The 13864-nt window shown below is 43.3% G+C and overlaps 1 pseudogene; it reads left to right on the top strand.

The window, feature by feature from the left end:
* Window positions 1-3335: 3335 nt before the first annotated feature.
* On the top strand, window positions 3336-4192 carry LOC131483052 (mitochondrial import receptor subunit TOM40 homolog; annotated as a pseudogene).
* Window positions 4193-13864: the final 9672 nt, after the last annotated feature.

The following is a 13864-nucleotide window of genomic DNA, read 5'->3' as shown; positions in this document are numbered from 1 at the left end:
AATCACTGATTCAATCTCTACTTCAGTTATGGGTTTGTTCAGGTCGTTTGTTGCCTCTGGGCTAAGTTTTGGCAAGTGGTAGAAGTCTAAGAACTTTTCCATTTCTTGGTGATCTTCTGATTTGTTGGAGTACAGTGCTTTGTAGTAATTTCTAATTATGGCCTTAATGGATGCGGTGTCTGTTGTTATGTTGCCTTTTTCATCTTTGATGCCTTTTTCATCTTTGATTCTTGCCTTCTCTTGTTTTTTCTTTGTCATTCGGGCCAGTGGGGTGTCTATCTTATTTATCTTCTCAAAAAACCAGCTTTTTGATTCATTGATTTTGTGTATGGTTTTTTTTATTTCTATCTGGTTGATTTCCTCCCTTGTTTTGATGATTTCTTGTTTCCTATTGTGTGTGGGGCTCTTCTGCTGTTGTTTTTCCAGTTCCTGGAGGTGTGTGTTTAGTTCCTGTATTTGGCGCCTCTCTTGGGCCTTGACATGAGCTCCAATTGTGATGAGTTTACCCCGTAGCACTGCTTTGGCAGTGTCCCACAAATTTTGGAATGTTGTGTCAGAGTTTTCATTGGTTTCCATAAATTTTTTGATCTCATCTTTAATTTCTTCTCTGATCCATTGTTCGTTTAGTAGCATATTGTTCAGCCTCCAAGAGTTTCTGTATTTCCTGGGGCATTTTGAATTGCTGATTTCCAGCTTCATTCCGTGGTGGTCTGAGAGGGTACATGGTATGATTCCTATCTTTTTGAAGTTATTTAGGTTTGCTTTGTGTCCTATCATGTGGTCGATCCTGGAGAAGGTGCCATGCACTGCTGAAAAAAATGTATAATCTGTGGCCTTAGGGTAAAAAATTCTATAAATGTCAACCAAGTCCAGTTGTTCTATTGTTTGAGACTCCAGGTGCAGTAGAAATCAAGACCAAAATAAACAATTGGGACCTCATCAAACTAAGAAGCTTCTGTACAGCTAGAGAAACAATCAACAAAGTAAAAAGGCAACCCACAGAATGGGAGAAGATCTTCGCACACGACATAGGTGATAGAGGGCTGATCTCCAGAATATACAAAGAGCTACAAAACAACCAAAATGTCAAAACAAACAAGCCACTCAAGAAATGGGCACGGGAAATGGGCAAACACTTCACAAAGGAACAAACCCAAATGGCAAATAAACATATGAAAAAATGCTCAAGTTCCCTGGCAATAAGGGAAATCCAAATTAAAACATCAATGAGGTACCACCTAACGCCAGTAAGACTGGCCCACATGAATAAAAGCACCAATGACACTTGTTGGCGAGGTTGCAGGGAAAAGGGAACCCTACTCCACTGCTGGTGGGGCTGCAGGCTGGTACAGCCTCTATGGAAATCAGTATGGAGAATATTCAAACAACTCAAATTCAACACACCGTATGATCCAGCAATAGCACTCCTAGGAATATATCCAGAACACTTGTTCTATGAGAAACCAACATGCACTCCTATGTTCATAGCAGCACAATCAGTAATTGCAAAAACATGGAAACAACCAAAATGCCCATCAACAGAGGATTGGATAAGAAAGCTATGGTTCATCTACTCCATGGAATACTACTCAGCTATTAAAAAAAACAAAATGCAGTTCTTTGTGGCCAAATGGGCCAAACTGGAAACCATAATGCTAAGGGAAATGAGCCAATCCCAAAAGGTTAAATACCACATGTTTGCCTTAATTTAAGATGATATGATCTCATGTATAACATGTTATGTTTTGAATGTTATAGGTTGTGTATAAACTAAAATTGAAGTATAGGTGAGGTGGTCACAGAAGGTGGCTGGGAACTCGCATTTACTTTTAACATATTGGTTACTCATTACTATGTCAATTAATTCCATAATGATGTAAATTTTTGCTGATGGTATGTTGGAGCTTTCAATTGACTGGGAAGATACTCTGCTGGCTCTGTCTTCAGACCAGAGAGGGTATACCTTAGAAGCCGTTGAACTTGACGGGACAATAAGATGCTGGACTCTATGTTTGGTATACGCTTGCAAAGGGGAAATCTCAACTGAACTTGAGCTGTGGTTATGCAACAAGGTGGAGGAATCCACCATGGTGGGAGGGCTTGGGGAGGGGTGGGGAGAACCCAAGTACCTATGAAACTGTGTCACATAATACAATGTAATTACTGAAGTTAAATAATAAATAATTAAAACAAAACAAAACAAAAAAAAAACAAATGATACTTCAAGATGTTCTCTTGACATAGAAGAGGAATAGCACCAACCAAAATCAAAGGCAAATGTGAAGAACATCCCAGTAAAATGACAACAGAAGATAAAACCAATGAACAACCCATTCCTAAAATGACAGGACCAAAGTGACACACATACATATTAAACTCTGAATGTAAATGGCTTAAGCTCAATCAAACGTCATAGATTAGTAGACTGGATTAAAAACCAAAATCCACCTGTTTATTGTCTAGAGGAGAAACACTTCACCAACAAAGACCAGCAGAAACTCTATCGCATGGGTTTTGTTGTTTTCTGTTGTTTTCATCTCTCAAAACACTTTCTTCTGATTAAATCATTCAATGACTCATAGACCATGCAGTGGCATTATTTTCTTCAAGAAGGTTCTTGATTTTCATTTCTTCAGCTACACATGGACAATAGGAATCTGGACTCTCTGCCATTGTCCATGCCTGCAATGATGGACATATGACTCTATAGGAAGCACTGTTTGTTAGTAATGATATAGAGGAACCAGATGGGGGGGCGGGAATTAGGGAGGGGATAAGGGAATATGGAACTGTATCATAAAATGATAATAATAATAATAATAAAATGTAAAGAAAAATTAAAAGAACCAATGCCAATATGAGATCCTGGCGCATTCAAGGCAAGGACATTAGCTGCTAGGCTATTGTGCCAGGACCCTAGGTTGTGATTTAAAGTTAAAACCCTGATTATAGATTTTGTTTTCAAAACTGCACATTTCCAAAGAAGATAGAGAATACACTGGATGGTTAAATCGGTGTGTGGGTGGATGTACAACTAACGAACATGAAGAGGAAATTAATGAACTTCCTGCCTCCACTCATAAAGCTACTCTTTACATTTAGCCCAATGTACATGTCCCGAAAATTGACACATGGTATTTTGTTAAACTTCTAAAGACTCTGTATAATATGGCGCATGGGGTGAGCGCTGAGCCGCCAGTGTGCACGGGGCCGACAGGTGAGCCCTGATGTCTGCTCTCACCGCTCGCAGGTCACCATGGGCAATGTGTTGACTGCTAGCTCACTACCCGGGGGCTGAGGACGACGGGTGCTTCAGCTACCTGCCTAAACCCCGCATGTTAGTGGAGTATCAGCGGAAGTGCAAGGAGCTGTTTCCAATTCAGATGGAAGGGGTCAAGCTCACAGTCAACAAAGGTTAGAGTAAGCACTTCCAGGTCAATCACACAGTTGCTCTCAGCACAATTAGGGAGTCCAACTACCACTTTAGGGTCAGGTATGTGGGGACGAAGCAGCTGAGCCCCACGGAGGCATTCCCCATGCTGGTGGGGGACATGGACAACAGTGGCAGCCTCAACGCTCAGGTCATCCATCAGCTGGGCCCCAGACTCAGGTCCAAGTTAGCCATTCAGACCCAAGTTTGTGAATTGGCCATCCAGCAGCCCAAGTTTCTGAATTGGCAATTAGACAGGGAACACTGGGGGTCTGACTCCACTGCAGCCGTGACCTTGGGTAACCCTGATGTGTTGGTGGGCTCAGGAATCCCCGTGGCCCACTACCTGCAGAGCATCACGCCGAGCTTGGCCCTGAGTGGAGAACTGGTTTACCACCAGCAGCTTGGGGAGGAGGGCACCATCATTTCCCTGACCGGCAAATACACACTGACTAAATGGTTGACAACAGTCACACTGGGCCAGACAGGCATGCACGCAACATAATACCACAAAGGTAGTGAGCTGCTGCAGGTGGGCGTGGAGTTTGAGGCCAGCACACGGCTGCAGGAAACCAGTGTCTCCTTCAGATACCAGCTGGACCTGCCCAAGGCCTGCTCTTCCAAGGCTCTGTGGACAGCAACTGGATTGCGGGTGCCACGCAGAAGAAGCTCCCGCCACTGCCCCTGATGCTGGCCCTCAGCGCCTTCCTGAAACACCACAAGAACAAGTTGCAGTGCGGTTTTGGCCTCACCGCTGACTGAGCGCCCAGGACCCCACATCTGCCCACTATTTTCCCACCCTCCTGGGGTCAGAGGCCCTGGCCAGGAGGGGCCCTTGGCCCAGGCGGGCTGCTTAAGAGGGGACTGTGTAAATGAGAGCTGTGTCGGTGGTCTGACCATGGGGCAGTATGTCCAGTGGGCCTGGGATCCCAGAGGGGATTCTGGAGGCAACCGCTGTGACTACTCATCTTCCTGGACACTTTTGGAGTTCTCAGTGGTAATACCAGTGATAGCAGACACAGGTGAGCATGGAATTTAGAGGAAGGCCCTTCTGCATATTCTGTCTTATAAGCCTATTTTAAGCTTAGTGGTCAGTTCCTACTGGTCTCATTTGAGCAAACAAGTGGCATTCCCACTTGCTGAAAATAATCATGTATTGGGTCAGCTGGCTGAACCTCTGCCTGCAGGCACCTTGGTCCCATGTGGTGCAGATTTTGGGTTGCATGGGATGTAGTTCTGTGCTGCTCCCTACTTATTCCCAGAAAGGAGGTGAGGACGGCTGCGTGCCTACGTGTTCCACAGATAATGGAGGAGCTTTTCGTCTGTCTCTCCTTCACTCTCCGACTAGCCTTTGCAATGAATGTGAATAAATACTGTTTTCAGCGTGGTGGCCTAGAGGCTAATGGCCTTGCCTGGAATGTGCCAGGATCCCATATGGGTGCCAGGTCTAATTCTGGTGGCCCTGCTTCCCATCCCACGGCCTGACTGTGGCCTGGGAAAGCAGTTGAGGACAGTGCAATGCTTGCGACCCTGCATGCGTGAGGGAGATCGCAAAGAATCTCCTTGCTTCTGGCTTTGGATCGGCCCAGATCCAGCTGTTCTGGTCACTTAGGGAGTGAATCATAGGACAAAAGATCTTCCTCTCTGTTTCTCCTCCTCTCTGTAGAGATAACGCTGTAACAAATATAAATAAACAAAGAAATCTTGAAACTCAATGAGTTATGGGCCCAGTGTGATAGCCCAGTGGTTAAAGTCCTTGCTTTGCATGTGCCGAGATTCCATGTGGACACCAGTTTGTATCCCGGCTTTGGCACTCCGCTTCCATCACCCTTCCTGTGGTTAGGGAAAGCCACTGAGGGCTGTCCAAAACCTTGGGACCCTGCATCTGCATGGTTGAACCTGAAGAGACTACTGGCTCCTTGCCTCAAATTAGCTTAGCTCTAGCCCTTGTGGTTCCTGGGGGAGGTAACCAGCAGTGGGAAGATCTTTCCTTGTGTGTCTGCTTTTCTCTGTCAATCTGACATTCCAATGAAATGCACTACATCTTTAAAACTCAATACAAAAATAAATGAATTGGAAAACAGAAGGGTGGCACTGCACCCACGATTAGAACCTTTGACTACGTTAATTTGTGTGATGTGATCCCTGACGCTATTCATCCTTCTACTCTATACATTTCTAGATTTTCAACATCTTATGATGTCTGTTCTCAATTTTTCTGAAGTACACAAAACACCAAACGCCTTCTGTGCATACCAGAATCTTCTGGAATCAGTGGTTCAACTAAACGTAGAAGCCATTGCTAAAAACATTTCCATTGTGTTGAATATGTAAACTTAACTCATCTCTGCCATAAACATAGCACCTAAACAAACATCAATGAATATTTCATTTTTTCTGCACATTTCATATAATGCAATGATGATACACAGGAGTGGTTTCTAGCTCACCGGAAAGGATTTTGCTCTTTATAGGAGAGACGTGGGTATCTGGGAATTCTGATTCTGCCCAGGAATTATGCAATCAATTCCCCATAGTCACAGAGGAACTGCTAATATTTCTTAGGCCGACAAAATTAGGCTAGATATGTTGAAATCGCTTAAAACCCATATTCAAAGGTCCTACTTTGTATCTTTTGAAAGCTTCAGTTTGCACAAAATACACGAGAAAATGTTGGAAATAGATTCAACCAGAGAAATGGAACAATCCATGAGCGACACATTGAAGTAATTTCTCAAGCCACCATCATTGTCATCTGTGGATATTCTTGCACAGAATGCGAGGCCCACAGATGATCTCTTAAAGTTAATTGTAAGGGCAGATAGTAGATTCATTGTGCTGCCCGTTGCTGTCGAGAAGAATCTCAGAAATCACCGTCTACCTGTTGGCAGGAACACAACCTGGGAAAATGAGATTTGCTCAAATACGAAACAAAAAATGTGTATTTTCTTTCTTGAATAAGGAGTCTCAACTCAAACTAGCACCTAAACCCAATAGCTGATTGTTTTATAGGCTGAGCGTTCAATTGAACATCAAGCACAGCCAATAGTCTTAGATCAAACTCAATCAAGGTTTGGAGAAAGCTAGCTTTGTGGGTTTGAAGCAGAGAGGCTAGCTATTTATCATGGATTTCAAGTGTCCCTTTAGTGTGTTAAAGTAAAGGAGTCCAGGAAGTGACTGTTTAGATTGGCAAATTAAAAGGAAAAAAGACAGAGAGAAAAAGAGAGAGAGAGAGAGAGAGAGAGGGAGAGAGAGAGAGAATTAGAGCCCAAGTCGTGGACATGTGATTTAGAAAGAAACATTGATTTGTGTTATGTTTAGGCCTATCTGGCTACAGAGATGAGTCTTTAACCACCTCAACATTTATCATCCACTCTAGTCTTAAACTTCTGTATGGAAATTTGTTGTTTTTCTTAAAATTTATTTCTTTTTATTGCAAAGTCAGATATATAGGAGAGATGGAGAATTCTAAACTTGAAAAATCAGAGTGACATACCGTTCCAAAGAAGGAAGGGACATTGTAGGAAACTTGCATGAATTGAGAGTAGAGTGTGTGTGTGTGTGTGTGTGTGTGTGTGTGTGTTTTGAGTGTTTGTGTGTGGTGTGTGTGTGTGTGTCTTTATGTCTGCCACTGCTCAGAACATTCCCTTGCATCTTAGCTTCTGAAACCTTCCAGGGAAGGCAGATGAGTAGCAGTTGCACCTTCTCTCGTCCCTCCTGAAGTGCCCAATCCAACCCTGCTCCAACCCACTGATAGAGAAGTCTGACATATCCTGTTCCTCGAATCTTACCTTGTGTCTTAAATCCCAAACTCCCTGCTTGAGACAGGCAACTGCTAAGCTTCTTTCTAGAATATTGCATTTTATCTTAACAGATGCTTCAAATGCACACCTTCATACTAATGTATGCTTCATATATATATAAATATATATGTGAGTGTGCATGCATATATTCCTATATACATGTATACATCAATGCACACAGAGAGGGTGAGAGAGAGAATGTATCCAATATTTATTTCATGATGTATTTTCTCACTCAGTAACAAATCATCAGAAAGGCAGATTTTAGAGGAAAGGAGAGACAAGGAGAAAAGATCTTCCATTGGCTGCGTCATGGCCACAAACAGATACCCATATGGGCTCCTGGTGTGGCAAAGCAAGGATTTAGACACTGAGCCATAACACCAAGCCCAGATACAGAATTTATGATGGGCATGCCGTGAGTGAAGAAAGAAAAGATACTAGCTTTCAGTCAGTACTCACCTGTATCAAGTCCTACCTAAAGGCTGATACGTGAGGAGGAGACACATCGACATACTGAAAGCTAGACCTCACAAATTCTTCAACCTGGAGTGTTAGGGGTTTGCTACCAGATTTCTTTGTCGTTGATTCTCTATATCAAACAATCACAGTTCTTGTGCTGACCTCCGCAGTTCTATTTCTATTTTAATCATTGATTTAATTTACTGCTTTTCAATAAAATATCTGATTGACAAAATTAAGCACAGAAAGAGTGTGATCTCCCATCCACATGCTCACTCCACAAATGGTTCCAATACTGAATGTTCCACATGGGTACGTACCAGTGCCCCACACTTTCAACCATTGTCCACTTCTTTCCCAGGCCATCAGCAGAACACAGGATTGGAAGTGGAGAGGATTGTTCATGAATCAGAAGGCAGAGGACTAGTCAGCTGAGGCGCCATGCCAGCTCCTGTGCCTCTGGCTCCTGTCTCTGATCCCACTCTCCACTTCCCTCTCCATGATCCTGCCCCGCTCCACTGAAGAGGTCAGTCAAGAGCATGTGAATCTCAGGCACCTGTGTTCTCATTACTTTGAGTGGGTTCAGCTTAGAGGACCTGAACACGCTAGCCTGGTCCTCCTTTCTTTGCACCTCTGCAGCCCGTGAGCCACCTGCTCCCACTGAGCACCTTCCAGACAGTCCCTGCTGGGTGAGGTGGCCACAGGTGAAGTTGTGGGCTCAGAAAAGAGAGGGCAGCCTTCAGGATTAAGAGCCTTCTAACACAGGAAAGCGAGCTCTAGAGTGACAGACCCCACATTGCTTCTTAGGAGTGTACTCAGTAATATCAAGCAGATCTCACTCACTTCACCTACAAAATCTGTGTGTGTGTGTGTGTGTGTGTGTGTGTGTGTGTGATCACAGGTCTCTAACTCTTTCAAAGAAGAAATGAGAAACTGTGAAAAAAGTAGAAGCTATGTTTCGCTTATATTTTTGCCATCTCTGTCACTCCAAGTCCCATTTGTGTTCCCATATCTCTTGAGCTAAGACTCTCTTCTTGTTTTTGATATGATATGTCTTGGGCAAGAGTGTGGGTGACCTTCCAAGGCCCACGGGAGAATGGCTTTATCCCCACAGTCTCTCTTCTTTGCATGAAAAGGATGCAATCCTGGTAGGTGGAGGAGAAACTGACTAGACACAACTCAGCTGTCAGGGTGAGACATCAGGGATTCATTCAAGCTGGCTTCATGCAGAGGCTATCCTTGACCTGCTGCTCTGGAAATTCTGTCCTGTCTGGTGATAGGATTCCTCACCTCACTCGACCCACCATTCATCACTCATCAGCCATAGAAATCGGGCAACCCATCTCCTGAAATCCTTGAGCTACAGATTCATGGAACTGAAACACAGAAATATGTGGCTGTGTCTCTTTCATATCAAGTATCTCCAGATGCATCATCAGCATCGCCTAGGTTAGGATTCTTATAGTCATGGATATACACACATTTGTAATTGAAAGAAAGGAATTTTCAGAAATGTCCTTTAAACTGAAGCACATCATCTACTGTGCTTGTCAAGTCTAAGGGAAAATTGTCTTCTTAAAGTCATTTCTTATGAAGTTCAGCATAAGAAATTCAGTTTAATCCAATTGCTTTCAATGACATCTTCCAGAAGGGTGTTAACAAATGGCCCCTCCCTTAAGCCAGTTCTCTTCTCACCCTGTCTATCGTGGCCCCCTAGGGATCAACTAGTAGACAACATATGATTGCCGTTTTCTCTTTCTGTGTGTAGATCAAAAAATGTTTTAAAGAATCAACCAATTCATTAAAGAAAAAGGAAAAAAAAAAAAAACAGGAAAGCTGGATTTAATCCCGCTCAGCTTCCAGCTGAACTTCCTACTGAGCAGCATGCAGTGACTCACAATCAAATAGCTAGGGTTCTGCCCAGTCTTTTTGGATACCAGAGCAGTTAATGGTCTCCAAGTCTCAGCCTACCCCAACTCTGGCTGTGAAAGCATGGGAGGAATTGAACTTCCCTGAATCTATTTGTCTTACTCTTACTCAGACACTGTTAACTCTGTTTTCAATGCAATGGTCATTGAAAATAAGTTGCAGAAAAACATCAAATCAAATTGCGTTCAAGCTTTATCAATTGATTTCAGTCACAGAGTCATGCAGAGAAGGGAAAAGAAAGGATAGTGATTTGAAATTGGCTGGTCAGCACTTTTGTCAGTGGGAATATAACCGGGATTAATTTGATGTGATGCATGTTAAAGCAATCACTCCAATTGATCTCTCAATGTAATATACAGCCTGGGAGACGGGAGAGGCATGACGTTGGTGCAACGAAAGACAGTGAAACTGGTGTCTGAAAAACCAGCCAAAACCAGAAAAGCATAGATATGATCAAAAGGTGTCACTAAATCTGCAATTAATGTTATGGATTAATAAACACAGCGATTGGCTATCACACCAACCCGGGCAATCTGGTTGAGAACTGGATGCAGTGTAGAACTAGATGACCTAGGAAGCTCTTAGCAATATGGCAGGGACAGTATCAATCCTTATCATTTCTTCATTAGGAAAGAATGATTTCATCAATTTGCAAGGCCGAGTGGCACACAGAAAGGAATTCACAGACAGACAGACAGACAGGAATCTTCCATGTGGGGTCACTTCTCAAATGACCTGAAGCGTTAGGGCCTAGGTCAGGCTGAAACCAGGATTCTGGCAATCCACTCAGATTTCCAATACAGTGCCAAAGGCTGCACTGGTTGGATCCTTGTCTGCTGCTTTTCCGGATGTCCCCTTTCCAGATCTCAGTGAAAAGTTCCTCTGGAAACATCTGCAGTGTCTCTACAACCCCATAGTTCCCAACAAACCTGGTCTACATGTGTCAGTCAGTGAGCCCAACTCGTGTTTACTGTACCTTCTAAATCCAACACCTGTTCAAACCTTTCTCTCTAACCCCATCATGCACTCTGATTTCTGCTGACATCAGAGGCTCCGCTGATTGGGTGGGTGTGGCTCAAGGCGAGGTGAACACTATAAAAGCAGACTTCCTCAGAGCCTTCTCAGCGAACAGCCGCCGTTTTAACAGGCAGCAGCCCCGCGTCACAGACCTGAAGAAGCCTGTGACTACTCATCTTCCTGGACATTTTTGGAGTTCTCAGTGGTAATACCAGTGATAGCAGACACAGGTGAGCATGGAATTTAGAGGAAGGCCCTTCTGCATATTCTGTCTTATAAGCCTATTTTAAGCTTAGTGGTCAGTTCCTACTGGTCTCATTTGAGCAAACAAGTGGCATTCCCACTTGCCTAAAATAAGCATGTATTGGGTCAGCCGGCTGAACCTCTGCCTGCAGGCGCCTTGGTCCCATGTGGTGCAGATTTTGTGTTGCATGGGATCTAGTTCTGTGCTGCTCCCTACTTATGCCCAGAAGGGAGGTGAGGACGGCGGCATGCCTACGTGTTCCACAGCATCCTTGCAGAATCCAGAAGACTCCTCCTCCTGGCTTCAGGTTGACTTGGCCTCAACCTTGTTGCCTTTCTGTGCATGGTCAGATAATGGAGGAGCTTTACGTCTGTTTTTCCTGCATTTTCTGGCTAGGCTTTGCAATGAATGTGAATAAATGGTGATTTCAGCGTGGTGGCCTAGAGGCTAATGGCCTTGCCTGGAATGTGCCGGGATCCCATATGGGTGCCAGTTCTAATTCTGGCGGCCCTGCTTCCCATCCTGCTGCCTGACTGGGGCCTGGGAAAGCAGTTGAGGACAGTGCAATGCTTGGGACCCTGCATGCGTGAGGGAGATCGCAAAGAATCTCCTTGCTTCTGGCTTTGGATCGGCCCAGATCCAGCTGTTCTGGTCACTTGGGGACAAAAGATCTTCCTCTCTGTTTCTCCTCCTCTCTGTAGAGATAACGCTGTAACAAATATAAATAAACAAAGAAATCTTGAAACTCAATGAGTTATGGGCCCAGTGTGATAGCCCAGTGGTTAAAGTCCTTGCTTTGCATGTGCCGAGATTCCATGTGGACACCAGTTTGTATCCCGGCTTTGGCACTCCGCTTCCATCACCCTTCCCGTGGTTAGGGAAAGCCACTGAGGGCTGTCCAAAACCTTGGGACCCTGCATCTGCATGGTTGAACCTGAAGAGACTACTGGCTCCTTGCCTCAAATTAGCTTAGCTCTAGCCCTTGTGGTTCCTGGGGGAGGTAACCAGCAGTGGGAAGATCTTTCCTTGTGTGTCTGCTTTTCTCTGTCAATCTGACATTCCAATGAAATGCACTACATCTTTAAAACTCAATACAAAAATAAATGAATTGGAAAACAGAAACTGCACCCACGATTAGAACCTTTGAATACGTTAGTTTGTGTGATGTAATCCCTGACGCTATTCATCCTTCTACTCTATACATTTCTAGATTTTCAACATCTTATGATGTCTGTTCTCAATTTTTCTGAAGTACACAAAACACCAAACGCCTTCTGTGCATACCAGAATCTTCTGGAATCAGTGGTTCAACTAAACGTAGAAGCCATTCCTAAAAACATTTCCATTGTGTTGAATATGTAAACTTAACTCATCTCTGCCATAAACATAGCACCTAAACAAACATCAATGAATATTTCATTTTTTCTGCACATTTCATATAATGCAATGATGATACACAGGAGTGGTTTCTAGCTCACCGGAAAGGATTTTGCTCTTCATAGGAGAGATGTGGGTATCTGGGAATTCTGATTCTGCCCAAGAATTATGCAATCAATTCCCCATAGTCACAGAGGAACTGCTAATATTTCTTAGGCCGACAAAATTAGGCTAAATATGCTGAAATCGCTTAAAACCCATATTCAAAGGTCCTACTTTGAATCTTTTGAAAGCTTCAGTTTGCACAAAATACACGAGAAAATGTTGGAAATAGATTCAACCAGAGAAATGGAACAATCCATGAGCGACACATTGAAGTAATTTATCAAGCCACCATCATTGTCATCTGTGGATATTCTTGCACAGAATGCGAGGCCCACAGATGATCTCTTAAAGTTAATTGTAAGGGCAGATAGTAGATTCATTGTGCTGCCCGTTGCTGTCGAGAAGAATCTCAGAAATCACCGTCTACCTGTTGGCAGGAACACAACCTGGGAAAATGAGATTTGCTCAAATACGAAACAAAAAATGTGTATTTTCTTTCTTGAATAAGGAGTCTCAACTCAAAGTAGCACCTAAACCCAATAGCTGATTGTTTTATAGGCTGAGCGTTCAATTGAACATCAAGCACAGCCAATAGTCTTAGATCAAACTCAATCAAGGTTTGGAGAAAGCTAGCTTTGTGGGTTTGAAGCAGAGAGGCTAGCTATTTATCATGGATTTCAAGTGTCCCTTTAGTGTGTTAAAGTAAAGGAGTCCAGGAAGTGACTGTTTAGATTGGCAAATTAAAACGAAAAAAGACAGAGAGAGAGAGAGAGAGAGAGAGAGAGAGAATTAGAGCCCAAGTCGTGGACATGTGATTTAGAAAGAAACATTGATTTTGTGTTATGTTTAGGCCTATCTGGCTACAGAGATGAGTCTTTAACCACCTCAACATTTATCATCCACTCTAGTCTTAAACTTCTGTATGCAAATTTGTTGTTTTTCTTAAAATTTATTTCTTTTTATTGCAAAGTCAGATATATAGGAGAGATGGAGAATTCTAAACTTGAAAAATCAGAGTGACATACCGTTCCAAGAGGGAAGGGACATTGTAGAAAACCTGCATGAGTGAGAGTAGAGTGTTTGTGTGTGTGTGTGTTTTGAGTGTTTGTGTGTGGTGTGTGTGTGTGTGTCTTAATGTCTGCCACTGCTCAGAACATTCTCTTACATCCTAGCTTCTGAAACCTTCCAGGGAAGGCAGATGAGTAGCACTTGCACCTTCTCTCGTCCCTCCTGAAGTGCCCAATCCAACCCTGCCCCAACCCACTGATAGAGAAGTCTGACATATCCTGTTCCTCGAATCTTACCTTGTGTCTTAAATCCCAAACTCCCTGCTTGAGACAGGCAACTGCTAAGCTTCTTTCTAGACTATTGCATTTTATCTTAACAAATACTTCAAATGCACACCTTCAAACTAATGTATGCTTCATATATATACACATATATACACATATATGTGTGAGTGTGCATGCATATATTCCTATATACATGTATACATCA

This window comes from Ochotona princeps, chromosome 22 (genome assembly GCF_030435755.1).
Source record: "Ochotona princeps isolate mOchPri1 chromosome 22, mOchPri1.hap1, whole genome shotgun sequence".
NCBI lineage: Eukaryota > Metazoa > Chordata > Mammalia > Lagomorpha > Ochotonidae > Ochotona > Ochotona princeps.
The sequence above is the reverse complement of the archived record's forward strand: the minus strand, read 5'-3'. Positions and strand labels throughout refer to the sequence as shown.